Genomic DNA, 18,032 nt, shown 5'->3' on the forward strand with positions numbered 1-18,032 from the left:
GGCAGCGTTAATTTCACATTCCGCGTTTCCTTCCCTACCGAAACGTCCGAGGTCAAGCCTTTGCAGTTCTACCATGTCAACTTCACTAACCTTGCACAATTCATCCACCGCGTGAACTATGCAAAGGAAAAAAATGCTCAGGTAACTGTAAAGGTCGGAAAAATACAATGTTCACAGCTGCCACAAGAGGAGGCATCTTCCTCCGACGATCACTGCAGACGCCAGTTAGTGTCACTTCCGCTGTGACGTCATATTCACCCCAAGCACTGAGAGAGTATAGGTGGATCCAATCGTGTTACGAATAGATCTTGTATACCCTATTGTACAACCAACATTTTAAATTTAACATGTAAGGGTCTGCCACATTTTGATAATTATTTGCAGATTATATATGCATGTATATATGAGTTTTGTTTTGTTTACACAAATGATGGAAGGTGGTAAAAAAAATTTGATAGTTTCATACCCTTCTCCCCTCTATAAAGCTTGATTTTTTACCGGTATATTTAGGGTCTTCCGTTTCCAACGGAAGACCGTATTGTTTTTGTTAGGTTTCTTTTTCTCTATTTTTCACTATTATTATTCTTTTTTTTCTTAACATTTTTCTTAAAACTCAAATATCTCAAATATGCTATAATGGATTTTTATGAAAATTTCACGAATAATACAAAATATCAAGGTCTTTTATCAGCTACATTTTTGTTGATGACGTCACTTCCGGTCGGCCGTTATATTCGTTTTTCTTTTTGTAAAAAGTGATCTTGTCCTCCCTTTTTCGCAAAAATGATTAAAGATAGATAATTGAAAGTTTCAGGAGTGATAGATGTTTGAATTTCTAGGGCCGATCGGGTAAAACTACGATCGTTAGTCACCTCCGGTCCGCTCAAACAGCATTTTTGGAAAATTGTGTTTTAAAAATTTTTGAAATCAAATAATCTACAATTTTTTTTCCATCAGAATATGTTTTAAACTTATCAAATTTTAATATGAGCAGGTCGTCTGTCACTTCCAGTCGTCACCGGAAGTGATTCAAATATTTCGATTTTTGGAATTTTAAAGCATATGCGTTTTGTTGACATTTTTGTACTGAATACAAAATTAAAAACCGTTTTAAAATCGAACAACGCATTGCAGAGATATTGAAGTTTAAAAATGACGTTTTCCGGAAATCTGCATTTCGCAGTGTAGGTTAAAAAATTATTTAAGGAAGTTAATATGATAGTAAATCGTACCAAATGTTAACAGTTTAATTGAACCCTATCAAATTCAAAATCAAACGAAAGACCCACTTGTTGCTCGCAACAATTTAAGGTGCTTTCAGGTAATTCAGGCATTCTCGAGAAATTTAGCGTCAAAGTTATGAAGCGAGAGTCTGAGTAGCTCAGTCGATAGAGTCGTGGACATGGCCCAGTTGACCCGGGTTCAAGCCCCGATTGCCGCAAATTTTTTTTTTTTACTTTTCTTTCGCTTAGATCTACGATTTTATCTTTGAAGTGATAAGTTTATTCTAATCTTTTCAAAAATCGGACGGAAGACCCACTCGTTGCTCGCAACGAGATCGTGTCTAGTTATTATTTATTTTTATTAATTTTTTTACAAACTTGTTTTCAACCACCAGTAGCATCGTATATATAAAGGATCTGAAGAAATTCAGAACCACTGAGCTTGAAAAGTCCATCTTAAATCTATACATTTCAGGAACCGCCCTTGTATTTCATTGTCGTTTAAAGCGCCGGTTTTCAGTGTGCAAGTCTAACCACATGTTTTGTGTATGTATGTATTAGAGAGAGAGAGAGAGAGAGAGAGAGAGAGAGAGAGAGAGAGAGAGAGAGAGAGAGAGAGAGAGAGAGAGTCGTAATTGTTTTAGTGGTCAATATTCGGTTGCATGATTTAATGCATGGGCTGGATACATAATTCCTACATGAAATACATGCTGATATATGAAGAAAATGAATGAAAATATTGATATAATTCAGTCAATTAAGATTTAGAAAATTCTGACGATGAAGATGAAGAAATTCAACAGCAACTGTTAGATAAAAAAAGCCTGAACACGCCAAACATCGAAGAAGATCTAGAACTCCATATTTCGGACACAGAAGACCCTATTCCCCCAGTAATTTGTTTGATATGTACAATATTTTGAAAGCCAGTAAATCGTAAATCTCCAAATCAGTTTTTACTTTAAGCAATTCTTATCGTCATGTCTTATGTTGATACTTCTCTTATCACTGCCGTAAATTCAGACTTTAAAAATATATAAGTAATTTTCTCATATACTAGAAATGTTGGAACATATCATCAAAGAATCCTCCAAGAAAGAAATAATATAAATGAATTCTAGTTTGATGCGTACTACCTTAAATCTGACATGAGGTCATAAACATACATTCATCCCATTCACTTTCGACTACTGTAAATTACTTAATATTTTACAAAAGGCAACAGGACAGCCAATTATCACTGTATCTTCTAACAGATATACAATTTGAAAACAAAAAAACATATATAATATATTTATTATATGCCTATATTTATATTTATTTTCAAAAAGATAAGTGGCCATTGGACAGAAGCGGACGGGAGCAGTTCCTCCTACTATGATTGGGAAGATGGTATTGATGGATGTCCCTCGCTATGCCAGAGAATGGCCGCAGATAGGCCAGATACTATCGTATCAAGGAGAGGAGGTCACCATCCATTGGTATGGCGGGAGCAAGACAACTTCGTGGAAACCATGCAAAAGAAGCGTGCCAGGAGAGCGAGGAAGAAGAACAGAATGGGGAGAAAAATGTTTAACGTCGCAAATAGTATATACATTCAAGCTTACAGGGTCTGGAAACATTCCAAAAAATATCAAAGAAACTGTTAAAAAATATCAGGGAAAAATTTTCAGGGATTGTAGAAAAAGATTGTAGATGTGTATGATGTCAATTAAATTTGTCTGATTAAAAAGGCGTCGAAGCTCGCCTGGACCTGAAAATTGAATTTTAAAAAAACATCGTAATTTTTTTTGGTTTTCTGTGTTCATCTCTTTCCTGAAAAATATTTTGTTAACACATGTATAGCAAAAAAAGTTTATATTTACAGGACCTTTCATTTGAAGGAAAAATATTTTGAAATGCAGTACAGAAGAAAAGTTGTTCAAAATGATGTTTTCAACAATATGCAACGTTCAAAATTTCGTTAAACGGCCCCTATAAAGAAATAAGGGATCGGCCCCTAAAACCTTCTTTCTCATATGTCAAAAACGGTAACGAATTTCTACACATTTTTGAACAAAATGTGTTCAGAATTAAATGACCTTTTATTTAATATTAAGAAAAAGGGGCTGGCCCCTCAAATTAGGTGACCAAAGGGCTCTAAAGGCTTTTATCTATAGCCCTTTACTTAGGGATATTTTGTGATACGTTATAGAAGCAAATATGTTAATCTTACAGTTGTGTATCGATGAAATGCAATGGGTTTATCATGTGTTATGTAATAGGGGTATTTAGGGGCCAAAAGTCCAAAATTCTGATCACCAATAACTCAGAAAGGAAAATTATTTTGAAATGCAGTACAGAAGAAAAGTTGGTCAAAATGATGTTTTCAACAATATGCAACCTTCAAAATTTCTTTAAACGGCCCCTATAAGGAGATAAGGGATCGGCACCTAAAACGTTCTTTCCTTTATATCTCAAAAACAGTGACGAATTTTAAACACTTGTTGACAAAATTTGTTCAGAATAAAATGACTTCTGATTTGTTTTCAAGAAAAAGGGGCTGGGCCACTAAATTAGGGGGATATAAGGACTTTAAGGTCTTTTATCTTTAGCCGTTTACTGAGTGTTATTTTTTCAAAGGCTATTAAAGCTGAATTAGGTATAATATGTTTTTACATTCTGTCAATCAAATGATTTTCTTTTGTGTTACCTAATTAGGGTTTTTTAGGAGCCAAAGGTAACCAAGGTAAATTTTGTTCTATCTTTTTTCCATATTATGTTTTGTTGTCGAAAATCAAAGTCGATGTTGTCATTTTTCTTATAAAAATCGGACAGAAGACCTCCTCGCTGCTTGCAACGAGATCGTGTCTAGTTATTAAGGTCTTCCGTTTCCAACGGAAGACCTTATTGTTATTGCTTTGCTTCTTTTTAGGGTTTTCCGTTTTCAACGGAAAACCCTTCTGTTATTCTACTGTTTCTTATTATTATTTTTTTTTTATCCGCAAATTTTGCGTAGGCCACTTCTCGTACATTTGTTGTCTGATTGTTATGAAACTTTCAGGGTATGTAGACAATGTTAATATCTCGAGACATTTTTTTCAAATTTTTAAAATTCACTTCCGGTTATGAGTTATTGCCCTTTAATTGAAAATTGGGGGGTCTTTTGTCCAGAGTTGATCTCGGGAACTACAAAAGATAGTTGCATGAAATTTAGCAGATTTGTTGGTAAGATTTTATAGTTTTGCTGGCATGAAAAATTTGGCAAAATGTTTTTTAGTTTTTAAGCTATTTGCCGGTAAAGTATAAGGTTTTGGGGGGTCTAAAATTTTGTTGTTTTTTGTATAATAACCTTTAAACTAAAAATATTTTGTTAATACATATAGAGCAAAAGTTGTTTAGAATAACGAGAGCTTTCATTTAAAATTAAGAAAAAAGGGCTGGCCCCTATAATTAGGGGTCAGCAGCTCATACACGTATTTTTCTGATAGCAAAAATCACTATCATTTAATGAAAAAAAATGAATTCAGTTACTGTTAATATATTAAATAATGTCATTTGGTATCAAATTAAACAAGTTCTGTGCTATATTTTTTTCAGTTTTCCGTCGTAGCTGCGTCATACTTGTGACGTATTACAAAAAATTGATAGCTGACCATAGTACAATATTAGATGTGTAAACACTGAGAAACAAAGTATTATATTTCTGTGACCGCGTAGATTTTACGGTGATAGAGAATTCATCTGGATCTGCATCGGTCGTCTGCAGTACGAACCGGGTGAGGGAATGTTGGCGTAAAGTGTATAAGGTAAATGGTTGGGGCGCGCTGTGGGCCGTAAGCTAAAACGAAGGGTAGGTTTGCCATATTCCCGAAGGTCCACCAGTATACAGTTTCAAAAAATTAAACAGGCAATTGATGCAGGATTCCACATTATTGGACGAGACTCAACGATGGCAACAATTTAATAGACAGACATGTTACAAACAAGTCGGATATGGCCAGAAGTGGCCTCCGGACTCAAGACTCTGGGAGAGTAGGACGTGGCCGGGGCTGGCCGCCGTATTCCAGACTGCGCATTGACAATTGTACATAACTATTTATAAGAATCTTAACAATGAGTATAAATTGCAATTGACAGGTAATGATATAAGTAAGCTGAGTGAAAGGTTCACAGATATAAAATAATTAAATAAACTCAATGAGTCTTTGATGTCCAAGAAATGAAAATCTGATAATTGCACAATGTTGTTTTAAGAGGTTAACAGTCCTTGAAATCACATATAAAGTCTGAAAAGTGTCAATCACTAAATAAAAAAAGTAACTATGTAAGAAATAAACTGTGAGAAAAAATTACGAAACAGGTGTTGAATTTTACAAGTAAAGTAAAAAAAAAAATTTATAATTGAACAGTGTATTTTGCACGATGATACTACATGTTTATGAGCAAATACAGATCTTAACACGTTGTCCCTAGTTTGATTCGCCGCATTTTATTCAAAGAGTGGGACTGTGGTTATGCCCGGTACGAAGGTAAAAAGACCATTGGCAAACGTTTTACTAGCATTTTTACTAGCATGCGGAGATCCTGGAAATTTTACAAGGGGTTTTGAAGAATAATTTTGTATTTCGAGGAGGTGGAACATGCGCGGATCAGAAAATTTTTCCGGGGTGGGGGTTGAAAAGTCAGACGGTTATTTGAGTTTGCCAAGGGATGTCCGAGGCATATTTGGTAAGTTTATAATGTACACGTAATTGAAAGAAATTTCGCTGGGGGGGGGGGGGGTCTGGAACCCTTCCCCTTCTAGATCCGCGCACGGAGAAGACCGATGCCGGAAATTTTACTGTACTTTTAACCATTTTTATTTAATTATTCATGTTCATAGTTATCAGAAAACCAATATTACCTTTCAAAGCAGTTAAAACTTAAAACTTAAGATACGAACCATTTAGTCTCGGTGAGTATTGCGTCCGCGTACGAAAATAATGGCAATTTTCAAGAAATTCGGATGGACGATCTGTGTCCTAGGTCGTCCATCCGATTCTTTTTCTGACTAAAAGCTACAGACCTGCAGTTAGAGATTGTCAAACTCTTATTGATTATGTCAATTTGTTTGTCTCAAAGAATCATTTTTTAAATCAATAAAGTTTTACCTTAAAAAAAAGAAAGAAATCGGGCACAATTTTCAATGTTAGCATTTTACAATTTTATGGTTTAATAAAATTTCAAGAAACAACTCTTCATTGCTTTATCCGAAATATTGCATGAAAAAAATTTACATCGCATTTTTTAAATTACAAAAGGATATTCAAAATGAACTTGGATTAACCGCTAACAAACAGGCATAAAGAGAGACTGAGAACCAATTTCTTCTCTTTTTTTTTTTTTACATCAAAAGAAATTCAAAAATAAATCAAAATATATTTTTTCTTTGTATGCGTTAATGAAAATGTAGATCAGCAAGGGGTTCTTTTTCGTGCAAGCACCTACTTAACAGATTGTTACACGGGTCTACAACGATGAGAAATATCGTTGTGGCAATATTGTGGGTGAAGGATGAATGTGTAGTTTGTTTTTTAAGTTTATTTTTGATACATGTAATTATATTTATCTGGATCGGTTATGTTTGTTAGTTTGTTTTGTTTATTAAAGAGGGGAATAAAGAAATGAGTAATTTCCAAGCGCGTAGCATCGTTTTTGAAAGTGGGGGGGGGGGGCAAACTCATCCAACAAATCTTGACAAGAAAAAAAAACAGATTTTTTTTTTTGAATTTTTCAAAATTTCACTCATAATTTCATGATTTTCATATCATTTAATATTTATTCGTTTGATGAGATATCGGCGCTTCTGATTGGTCGAAAAATTTCTTTGATACCTGCATCAATAAAATTTTTGGCCGGATCTACTTTTCTCAACTGTTCTGATCTAACACTATTTATAGAACGGGAATTTCCAAGATAAACACTGTCAACAAAATGTAAAGTTGTGTCTGTTTTATTGTCAGCAAACAAAATGCAACCTTGTGAATATAAAAACTTGAAAGTTTAACCTTCAAAATAAACAAAACACATTATTTGATTCACGAAATAGAAAATTAAGCGTCTTCTCACGATTTCGTCTGCTTGAGATCAATCAACATTTACAGCGAGGCTGGCTGTTCCTTTTCCAGGAATATTATAACGAACATATAGGCCTATAAACTTTCACGGTAACACTGCTGTTCAAATTTGGTAACGAAGATTTTTAAATTTACACACGTACATCATCAGTCATCAGAATAAGCGTCGTAAAGAAAAGCTATGAGTAATGCATCAACTCCTTCGGCGCATTCCAAGCGACAGATATACCATTTAAGTACATCACTGGCTATCTAGTTACCACAACGTTTACAAAAGTCGCTTATACATACTATTCTCTGTCGACATATAATCTATTTTCATCCACGATCGCCTTTCCTTGGATGGTTATGTCCAGTTGCATATTCCAGCGATCTCGCTTTTATTACGAGTTTTTCTGCACAGTGAATAATATCACAAGCTATCGCATGTATATTCCTTTCGTTTTCAATTCTGCTGGTTCAGATTTTAACTCACTATTTGTGTTTAATCCTTTAATTCAGCTCAATAGCTCTGCATCAGCTGAAGGCGCATCCATTTTGAATATTGTTGCTGTTGTTGTTTTGTATTCATACGCGCCGCTTCATTTACATTATTTACCTTTTTGATCAATAACACTTCACATTTTTTTATTTGAAAATGTTTTATTAAATGATAAGAAATGAAGATAATAATTTTTCTACTGATCGACGTATCAAAGAAAAAATTGACCGGAAAACTTTTTCATCAATGCGCTACGCGCATTGATGAAGTTTTCCGGTCAATTTTTTCTTTGATACGTCGATCAATAGAAAAATTATTATCTTCATTTCTTAAAGCATTTTTTTTTACATGCTACCAAAATGGGGGGGGGGGGGGCAACTCCATGATAATTCAATTTTTTTTATGTAAATTTTATAAAAATATTTGCTTCGAGAAAAAGTGGGGAGAGGACATCTTTATGTCATATAACATGTGAAACTGATTTCATTCCACCCACAAGCTTGAAATAATGAAATAATTTTAAGGAAAACAATATAAATAGACGTCATAAATCCCATATCAAACGACATATTACCACTTGATTCTGTGCGTCTTTTTAATGAATTTATAAACAGCGGCAAATTCTAAAATGTATTTTTAAAGGTAATGTTACATGTAGCTGCAAGTCTGTAGACCTTGTATGAAAAATTTCGGATGGTAGTCAATTTTTCCGGGATACAGACCGAGCGGTACATATATGCAGCTAAGGTAACTAAGAATAATTCCAATAAAATACTTTGTTGAGTAATGCAAGCTTTTAAGATTTGTATAAAATATAACACCCAAATACTTCGTCTTACATTCGCTATTTGTAGAACAAGCAGAACCAGTATCAGTCTGACCGGCCTCACCATATACATTGCTGGAATTTTATTGTCCTAGCATTGCATTGCTCTGCATGTACACAATTTCTTTTAAAAATTAAACACTTAAAGTGTTCATCTATATGGCTACACATAACGTACACACGTGATTCAAAATAACCCAGACGGAAAACGGTAAAGAATTCAGTCATTGAGTCTACGTTTTATAGATCTGGTAAGAAAACACATTGCGGGTCTGAATGTTTGTTGATATGTCAATCTATCAATATACAGTTTGTTAATTATTTTCGATTGCTAAGGCTACAGCGTATTTGATGAACATTGAACAACATTTTTTCCATGCCACTTATTTCCATGGAAGATAGCGAATACAAGTATAAAGCATTTATAAAATTTATTTAATCACCTCTTTAGAATTGTGTATGGAATAAATAATTTATAAGTTGCTGCTGAAGGTTGTTTGGTATTTTCGTTTGTAGACGTTTTGCAAGTAAAAAACCTGAAACGCGGGGCAAGTCATAATTAATATCCCTAATAACCGTAACTTAAAACTAGCGGCTTTGGATTCAAATATTATCGTATACGAATATTAAGTTCACTTTTTAAAATCATCTCCACGATGATAATTATATTATATCCATCGCAAATCAGTATGTTCTATCGGGAGCAATCCCGCGTTCGTTTAAATTGCCAGCGTACATTTGTCATGACAGTAATACACATTGTGCTTTATATGACGGCCGTGTATACGTATTGTAGAAAAGTTGAGTTTAATTACCATGCATTGGAACCATTTTATTAACACATCTCCCAGTACTGAAACAATTCAAAATGTCTCTGTTACAGTAACACAGTGGGGCGTTAATCGTGTACGTCCAGCTCTACAAGCATGTGCACTGTCGTCTAGGCGACGGCCTGAATACAGCTAGCGTCCTATCGATCGGTTACCTGAGTCTCGTAATGCATCTAAATATAGACAGGGGCACAGTTATGAAACAAACAACAAAAATAAGGTCAAAGAGGTTTATCTATATGAAATGAAAATGTACATATGTATAAAACATTTGGGAATTTTATGTGGAATTATTTTTGCGCGCTACATGTATCAGTTAGTGCATTACAAGAAGCCCTTTCATAACCTCATAAACGTGCGCACCCCCACACAAATGGACCGAACTGACAACAATTGTTTCTGCAAATACTGACTATAAATTACGAAAACATTAAATTAAATACTATAGAAGGATTCAAAATTAATTTCTTTACAACTTTGCTTAAATAATGCATTAGAAATGTATTCCTTTTTAAGTTATTGATAAGAAACTTTGGACGCCTCAAACTCCCTAATTATAAGGGCCAGCCCCTTTTTCGGTATACCGAATGAAAGGTCTGGGTAAGACCAAGAACTTTTAAAATACATGTTATAACAAATTTTTATCAGGTAGAAAACTAACACGGAAAATACGCGAATTTTTTTGATTTTTTTTCTTACCTTTGTTTCAACATCTATACCTCCCCTTTTATTTGCATTTAAATAATAAATAAAATATATCTCGCACAAATTCAATGTATTAGCTTCCAAACCAGCCCATCTTTGAGACTCTGCCAGTCATCGTTAAAGCTAAACCCCCTGGACAAAAGAAGTCGTTAAATTTTACTTAAAGGGGAATAACTCAAAACCGGATAGGGATTTTCCTCAACTAAAATATGCAACGACAACATCACGCGGCATGTTATCAGTCCTGAAACTTTCAAAACAATCAGTGAACAAACGAGCGAGATATTAAGGATCAAAGTTGGCGTCTAGAAGAAAAAAAAAATAACTAGACACGATCTCGTTGCGAGCAACGAGGAGGTCTTCCGTGAGATATTTTGAAGGTTATATGACCTTGACTTTGATATTTGACCCTTTAACTCCTTATTGGGGCAACAACAAAAAAATTGATGGTTGAATTTTATTAGGAACATCATTCTCAGCATTTTATTCTATATTGATTTTCAAAATAATGTTTTTTAAAATATTTGTTCTGTTTGAGGTATGTTATCAAAGTTTGGTACTTCTGGCCCCTTAAAACCCATTAAAACCCCTTAATACGGAACACATGATAAAATAATTATAATATGTTGTTAAATAAATGTGAGATGAACATTTTTGCTTCCTAAACATATAACAAAACATTTTTCAGTAAAGTGCTATGGAAGAAAGACTTTAGAGCCCTTTTGGTCCCTAAATTGAAGGGCCAGCCCCTTTTTCTTGGCATCATACGAAAGTTCTTTTGATATTAAACATATTTTGATCAACAAGTGTTTAGAAATTCTTTGCCGTTTTTGAGCTATCTGGGATATGATATTTAAGGGGCCGACCCCTAATCTCCTTATTGGGGCCAGATAACGAAAATTTTATGATTGAATATTGTTTAAAACACCATTCTAAACATCTTTTATTCTATATTGCTTTTCAAAATATTTGTCCTTTTTGAGATATATTCGATCGAAGTTTTGGACTTTTGGCCCCTTAAAACCCCTAATTACGTAACGCATAATAAAAAATTTATAATGTATAGTTTTATTAGTGAAAGATGAACATTTTTGCTTCTTAAACACATGACAAAATATTTCTCAGTAAAGTGCTATGGGAGAAAGACTTTAGAGCCCTTTTGGCCCCTTAATTGAAGGGCCAGCCCCTTTTTCTTGGCATTATACGAAAGTTCTTTTGATATTAAACATATTTTGTACAACAAGTGTTTAGAAATTCTTTGCCGTTTTTTAGCTATCTGGGATATGATATTTAAGGGGCCGACCCCTAATCTCCTTATTGGGGCCAGATAACGAAACTTTTATGATTGAATATTGTTTAAAACATCATTCTAAGCATCTTTTATTCTATATTGCTTTTTAAAATATTTGTCCTTTTTGAGATATATTCGATCGAAATTTTGGACTTTTGGCCCCTTAAAACCCCTAATTACGTAACGCATAATAAAATTTATATAATGTATAGTTTTATTAGTGAAAGATGAACATTTTTGCTTTTTAAACATATTACAAAACATTTCTCAGTAAAGTGCTATAGAAGAAAGACTTTAGAGCCCTTTTGGCCCCTAAATTGAAGGGCCAGCCCCTTTTTCTTGGCATCATACGAAAGTTCTTTTGATATTAAACATATTTTGTTCAACAAGTGTTTAGAAATTCTTTGCCGTTTAAGAGCTATCTGGGATATGACGTTTTAGGGGCCGACCCCTAATCTCCTTATTGGGGCCAGATAACGAAAATTTTATGATTGAATATTGTTTAAAACATCATTTTAAGCATCTTTTATTCTATATTGCTTTTCAAAATATTTGTCCTTTTTGAGATATATTCGATCGAAGTTTTGGATTTTTGACCCCTTAAAACCCCTAATTACGTAACGCATAATAAAAAAATTATAATGTATAGTTTAATTAGTAAAAGATGGACATTTTTGCTTCTTAAACATATTACAAAATATTTCTCAGTAAAGTGCTATGGGAGAAAGACTTTAGAGCCCTTTTGGCCCCTTATTTAATAGACCAGCCCCTTTTTCTTGTTATCAAACGGAAGATCCTGTAAATATAAATTTTATTTGCTCTATATGTTATGGTAAAATATTTTCAGGAAAGGAGATAAAGAACGAAAACGAATAAAAACTAGAGCAAAGCTCGTTGCAAAGCAACGAGTGGGTCTTCCGTTAATGTCGGATGTAAAGCTTGAAGTTCCTGTAAGAAGCAGAGCCCTTAAACCAATAACAAGAGTAACGATAATAAAAAGATGAAAAAAAAATCGAATTATTTGTGGTACGACTTAACAAAATCCGAATGATTTTAAGTATGAATTAACAAAAACCTTTCTGATTTCAAAAACGACTTAACAAAAAAATCCGAATGTATTCAAGTACGACTTAACAATTATTTTTGGTACGAGTTAATTTTACTTTGAACATTACGCTATTTTCTTAACCAAGAACGTGGAATCAAAATTTCCGGAAAACTCAATTTTTAAATTCCAATATTATTGTAATGCATCGTCCGATTTTAAAACGGATTTCAGTTTAAAATTAAGCATAAAAAAAGCTTCTTTGTTGCCTTATGATTAATATCAAATTATTGGTGAAAAAAGAGTTATTATAAAAAGACTTCATAGCCGTTCTGGCCCCTAATTTGAGGGGTCAACCCATTTTTCTTGATATCAAATAAATGGTCTCGCTAATTTAAACATATGTTGTTCTACAAGTGTTCACAAATTGTTAAACGTTATCGAGATATCTAAACAACTGTGTTTTAGGGGCTGGCCCTTTAACCCCTTATCCACTAACAACAACATTTTTGGTATCATTTTGTTAAGAACATTATTTTGAACAACTTTTGTTCTACATTGCTTTTCAAAATATTTCTCCTTTTTCAGATATTAATGATCAAAACTTTCAACTTCTGGCCCCTTGAAACCCCTAATTACGTTACATATGACTTAGGTATGATACTGTATAGATAAACAGCTGTACAATGAGCATTATTGCTTCTATAAATAATAACAAAATATTTTTCAGTAAAGAGTTATTATAAAAAGACTTTAGAGCCCCCTTGGTCCCTAATATGAGGGGCCAGCCCCTTTTTCTTGAAATCAAATTTAAGGTCTTGCAACTATAAACATATTTTATTCAACAAGTGTTTAGGAATTGTTAACCTTTCTCAAGATATCTGTATAAATGTGTTTTAGGGGCCGACCCTTTAACTCCTTCCGGGGCCACCAAAAACAAAATTTTAGTTTTCGTATTGTTGAGAACATTATTTTAAACAACTTTTGTTCTACAGTGCTACTCAAAATATTTCTCCTTTTTCTGATATTAATGATCAAATTTTTCAACTTCTGGCCCCTTGAAACCCCTAATTACGTAACATATGACTAAGGTATTGTACTGAATAGATAAACAGCTGTACAGTAAACATTTTTGCTTCTATAATTAATAACAAAATATTGTTCAGTAAAGAATTATTGTAAGAAGACTTTAGAGCCATCTTGGCCCCTAATTTGAGGGGCCAGCCCCTTTTTCTTGATATCAAATTAAAGGTCTTGCTAAAATAAACAACTTTTGCTTTACATGTGTTAACAAAATATTTATACATCAAAAGATATTACAGAAAATGTGCGAAAATTTCGTGAAAAAATTTGGTGCTAATTTTCAGGTTCAGGCGAGCTTCGAGGCCTTGAGCAATTTTAATAATTGAAAGCATGGGGGTACATTTACATACATTCATTTACAATCCCTGAAAATTTCAAGCTTCTATCTTCATTAGTTTTGGAGGAGATGCGTGGACAAAATGACCCTTAAAAATTTACAAAATCGTCAATATCTGAAACCGGAAGTGATGTCATCATTTGAAAATTTTATAATATGTAGCACCGATCATGCTTTATCAGTCCTGAAAATTTTGTGCATATAGGTATTATAGTTTTTGAGAAATAGCGCTCCAAAAAAGTCAGAAAAAGAAAAAAAAGAATAATAAAGAAAAAGAAACCGTAGAATAACAAGAGGGTCTTCCGTTGGAAACGGAAGACCCTAATTACGTCGTTTTTTTTAAACTCGATTTTCGGGTCCAGGCGAGCTTCGACGCCTTTGAAGCCAGACATTCACAAATGCCCTTAAACACATCTACAATCTTTTGTCTACAATCCCTGAAAATTTAAATTCAATATCTTTTTTCGTTTAGGAGGAGATAGCAGGACAAAATGACCCTCTAAAAATCACTAAAACGTCATTATCTCCCGAACGGAAATGACGTCATTAAAATAAAAAATTATATATAAGGTTTTTATCAATATCTACAAGATCTGAAATTTTCACGAAAATCGGTCAAGACGTTTTCAAAATATCGCTTGTACAAAAAAGGGTAAGAAAAAAAAATAAAAGGGAACTAGAGCAAAGCTCGTTGCAAAGCAACGAGTGGGTCTTCCGTTAATGTCGAGAGAAAAGCTAGAAGTACCTGTAAGAAGCAGTGTTCTTAAGCCAAGAACAAGAGTAACTAAAACAATATGAAAAAAATCGAATAATTCTTGGTACGACTTAACAAAAATACGATTGATTTTTAGTACAGCTTAACAAAAACCTTTCCGATTTCAAGAATGTCTTAACAAAATAAACCCGAATGTGTTCCTGTACGACTTGACACGATTATTTTTGGTACGAATTATTTTTTTAAACCAAGAACGCAGAATCAGTATTTCCGGAAAAATCAAATTTCAAACCCCAATTGTGCATGGTCCGATTTTAAAACGAATTTCAGCGTTAGATTAAGCTTAAAAAGTTCTTTGTTTTTGCTAAATGAAAAATATCAAATTATTGCTTATAAAAAAGTTATCATAAAAAGACTTACTAGCCCTTTTAGCCCCTAATTTGAGGGGCCAGCCCTTTTTTCTTTATAACAAATAAAAGGTCTCGCAAATGTAAACATTTTTTGTTCGCATGTATTCACAAATTAATAAACGTTTTCGAGATATCTGAACAGCTGTGTTTTAGGGACCGACCCTTTAACTCCTTATCAGGGCCACCAACAAAACATTTTAATTGCCATATTGTTAAGAACATTATTCTTAACATTTTGTGTTCTACATTGTTTTTCAAAATATTTCTCCTTTTTCAGATATTAATGATCAAAGTTTTGAACTTCTGGCCCCTTGAAACCCCTAATTACGTAATATATGACTTACCTATGGCACTATAAAGATAAACAGCTGTACAGTGAACATTTTGCTTTTATAATTAATAACAAATTTTTGTTCAGTAAAGAGTTATTGTAAGAAGATTTTAGAGCCCTCTTGGCCCCTAATTTGAGGGGCCAGCCCCTTTTTCTTGATATCAAATTAAAGGTCTTGCAAATATAAACATATTTAGTTCAACAAGTGTTCACAAAGTATTAACTGTTCTCGAGATATCTGTATAAATGTGTTTAAGGGGCCGACCCTTAAAATCCTTAGTGGGGCCATCATCAAAAATTTAAGTTGGCATATTGTACAGAACATTATTTTGAGCAACTTTTGTTCTACATTGCTTTTCAAAATGTATCTCCTTTTTCCGATAAAAATGATCAAAGTTTTGAACTTCTGGCCCCTTGAAACCCCTAATTACGTAATATATGACTAAGCTATGGTACTGTATAGATAAACAGTTGTACGATAAACATTTTTGCTTCTATGATTGATAACAAATTGTTGTTCAGTAAAAGGTTATTGTAAGAAGACTTTAGAGCCCTCTAGGCCCCTAATTTGAGGGGCTAGCCCCTTTTCCTTTAAATCAAATTAAAGGTCTTGCAAGAATAAACATCTCTTGCATTACATTATTTCACAAAATATGTATACATTAAAAGATATTTCAGAAAATGTTCAAAAATTTCACGGAAAAATTTGGTGCTTATTTTCAAGTTCAGGCGAGCTTCGAAGCCTTGCACAATTTTCATAAGTGAAGGCAATGGGGTACATCTACATACATTTGTTTACAATCCCTGAAAATTTCTAGCTTCTATCTTGATTAGTTTCGGAGGAGATGCGTGGACAAAATGACCCTTAACATTTTACAAAATCGTCAATTTCTGAAACCGGAAGTGACGTCATAAATTTAAATTTTAATAACCTCGAGTATTTATGATACCAAATAAGTTCTGAAAATTTCGTGGAAATCGGTTGAATAGTTTTTGAGATATAAGCCACAAAAAAAGTCAGAGGAAGAATAATAATAATGAAAAAGAATCCGAAGAAAAACAATAGGGTCTTCCGTTGGAAACGGAAGACCCTAAAAAGAAACAAAGCAAGGCTAGACTAAGCCTTAGAAACTTGACAAGCGAAAAAAAAACTGATTCCCAAAATCATCAAATTCCTAATCCGTAATCCGTGGGGCGGGGGGGGGGGGGGGTGTATACCTATAGTTCCAAGAAAAATTCTTACCTACCAAAAAAAAATTTTCTATGCCTCAATAAGAAATTTGAAAAAAATTTCAGAATAATAGTAAGGTTTTCCGCTGAGAGCGGAAAACCTTAAATATGTGAGAATCGTACATGAACGAGTTAATATGTCTACATAGACACACAAGCGAACAAATGCCGTTTTAAGGCCCAGGCATTTACTGCATTACGTTGTGTTGCGTCTTAGATAAATTGTTGTGATTCAATTTCATTTTTTTCATCTTTATTATTTATGAATTCAATGAACACACATTATTTAAACGTTCTATGTGCAACTATTTGTCGGGGCGCCCCTGTATTTAACCCCCCCCCCCCCCCCCCCCCCGCGCGCGCCGAATGTAAACAGTAACGAACGGCATTGTAGAAAAGAGAGAGCCGTAATGCAGGAGAGAAGTTGTGTATTCTTTCGGTGTATACATGCATTTTCAATTTACTGTGAAACATATGAACATGCACAGGGAACAATACAACATATTTGTTTAAGGAGGATATTTTTCTCGTGTGAATCGTTTACGAGGAAATTCTGACAGCCACACTTCTGTCGACGATCAGCCGTTGATAAGCTACGAGTAATAAAGGAGAAAAGATGGACATTAAAGTGTGTGATTTATGTGGATGTTACTGAAGAAGGTGAGGCTTTTACTCCTTTTAAAGTTTCTTGTTAACTGATTAAAATTTAGTATATAGTATAGATGTACATGTAAGTACGTGCACACTGTTAGATGTTTTTGTTATGATGTGGGTGTTTGTTTACTAACGTGTAATTATTACATGTTTCATGGATGTTTAGACTCGCTCGAGGTTCATGGGGGACTGGAAAGGGTAACTGGATTTATCTATTTAAAAAAATAACAGATTGTGAATTTTCAACTCAAAATTCAAAGCAGGGTCTAATTAGAAACATATCATATATTCTTGTGCAGAAGACTCCAAATGTAGTCATGAATACCCTGTAGACATAACTTCAAGTAAATAAAATTGTATACTTCAGACTTCAGAGTTAAAACATGACTTTAATATCTTTATGATGCCGATCATTGTATCATTAGAGAGGTTTAGCAGACCAACGGGTACCCGGTATATGTACTTCTACATGTAGGTTACAAGTTAGAACTATGCGTACCATTCTACCAGTTCACATAATTTTTCTTGTTTAGCAGTTATGATGTGTACTTAAATTGTCTTTGTTAATGTTTTAAATGTAATTTTTTATTCTCTTTTTTTAATCTGACTAATGGCAGTACTGGCGTGCGAGCAGTTCTCGCAGAGGACCATTTCTCGCTGGTGCACTGTTACATCATATTTTCGTATGTAATTTTATGTGTTGATAAAATGACGTAACAATGCACTGGTGAGAAATGGTACTCGGCGAGAACTGATCGCACGCCAATATTGAT

At 33.8% G+C, this 18,032-nt stretch overlaps 1 protein-coding gene across 2 annotated transcripts in view; it reads right to left on the reverse strand.

Annotated features, from left to right (window-relative positions):
- Positions 1-18,032, reverse strand: part of LOC136273098 (hemicentin-1-like) — a 179,275-nt gene that overhangs the window by 119,657 nt on the left and 41,586 nt on the right. The gene's annotated exons all lie outside the window — the stretch shown is intronic.

Source organism: Magallana gigas, chromosome 2 (genome assembly GCF_963853765.1).
Source record: "Magallana gigas chromosome 2, xbMagGiga1.1, whole genome shotgun sequence".
Taxonomy (NCBI): Eukaryota; Metazoa; Mollusca; class Bivalvia; order Ostreida; family Ostreidae; genus Magallana; species Magallana gigas.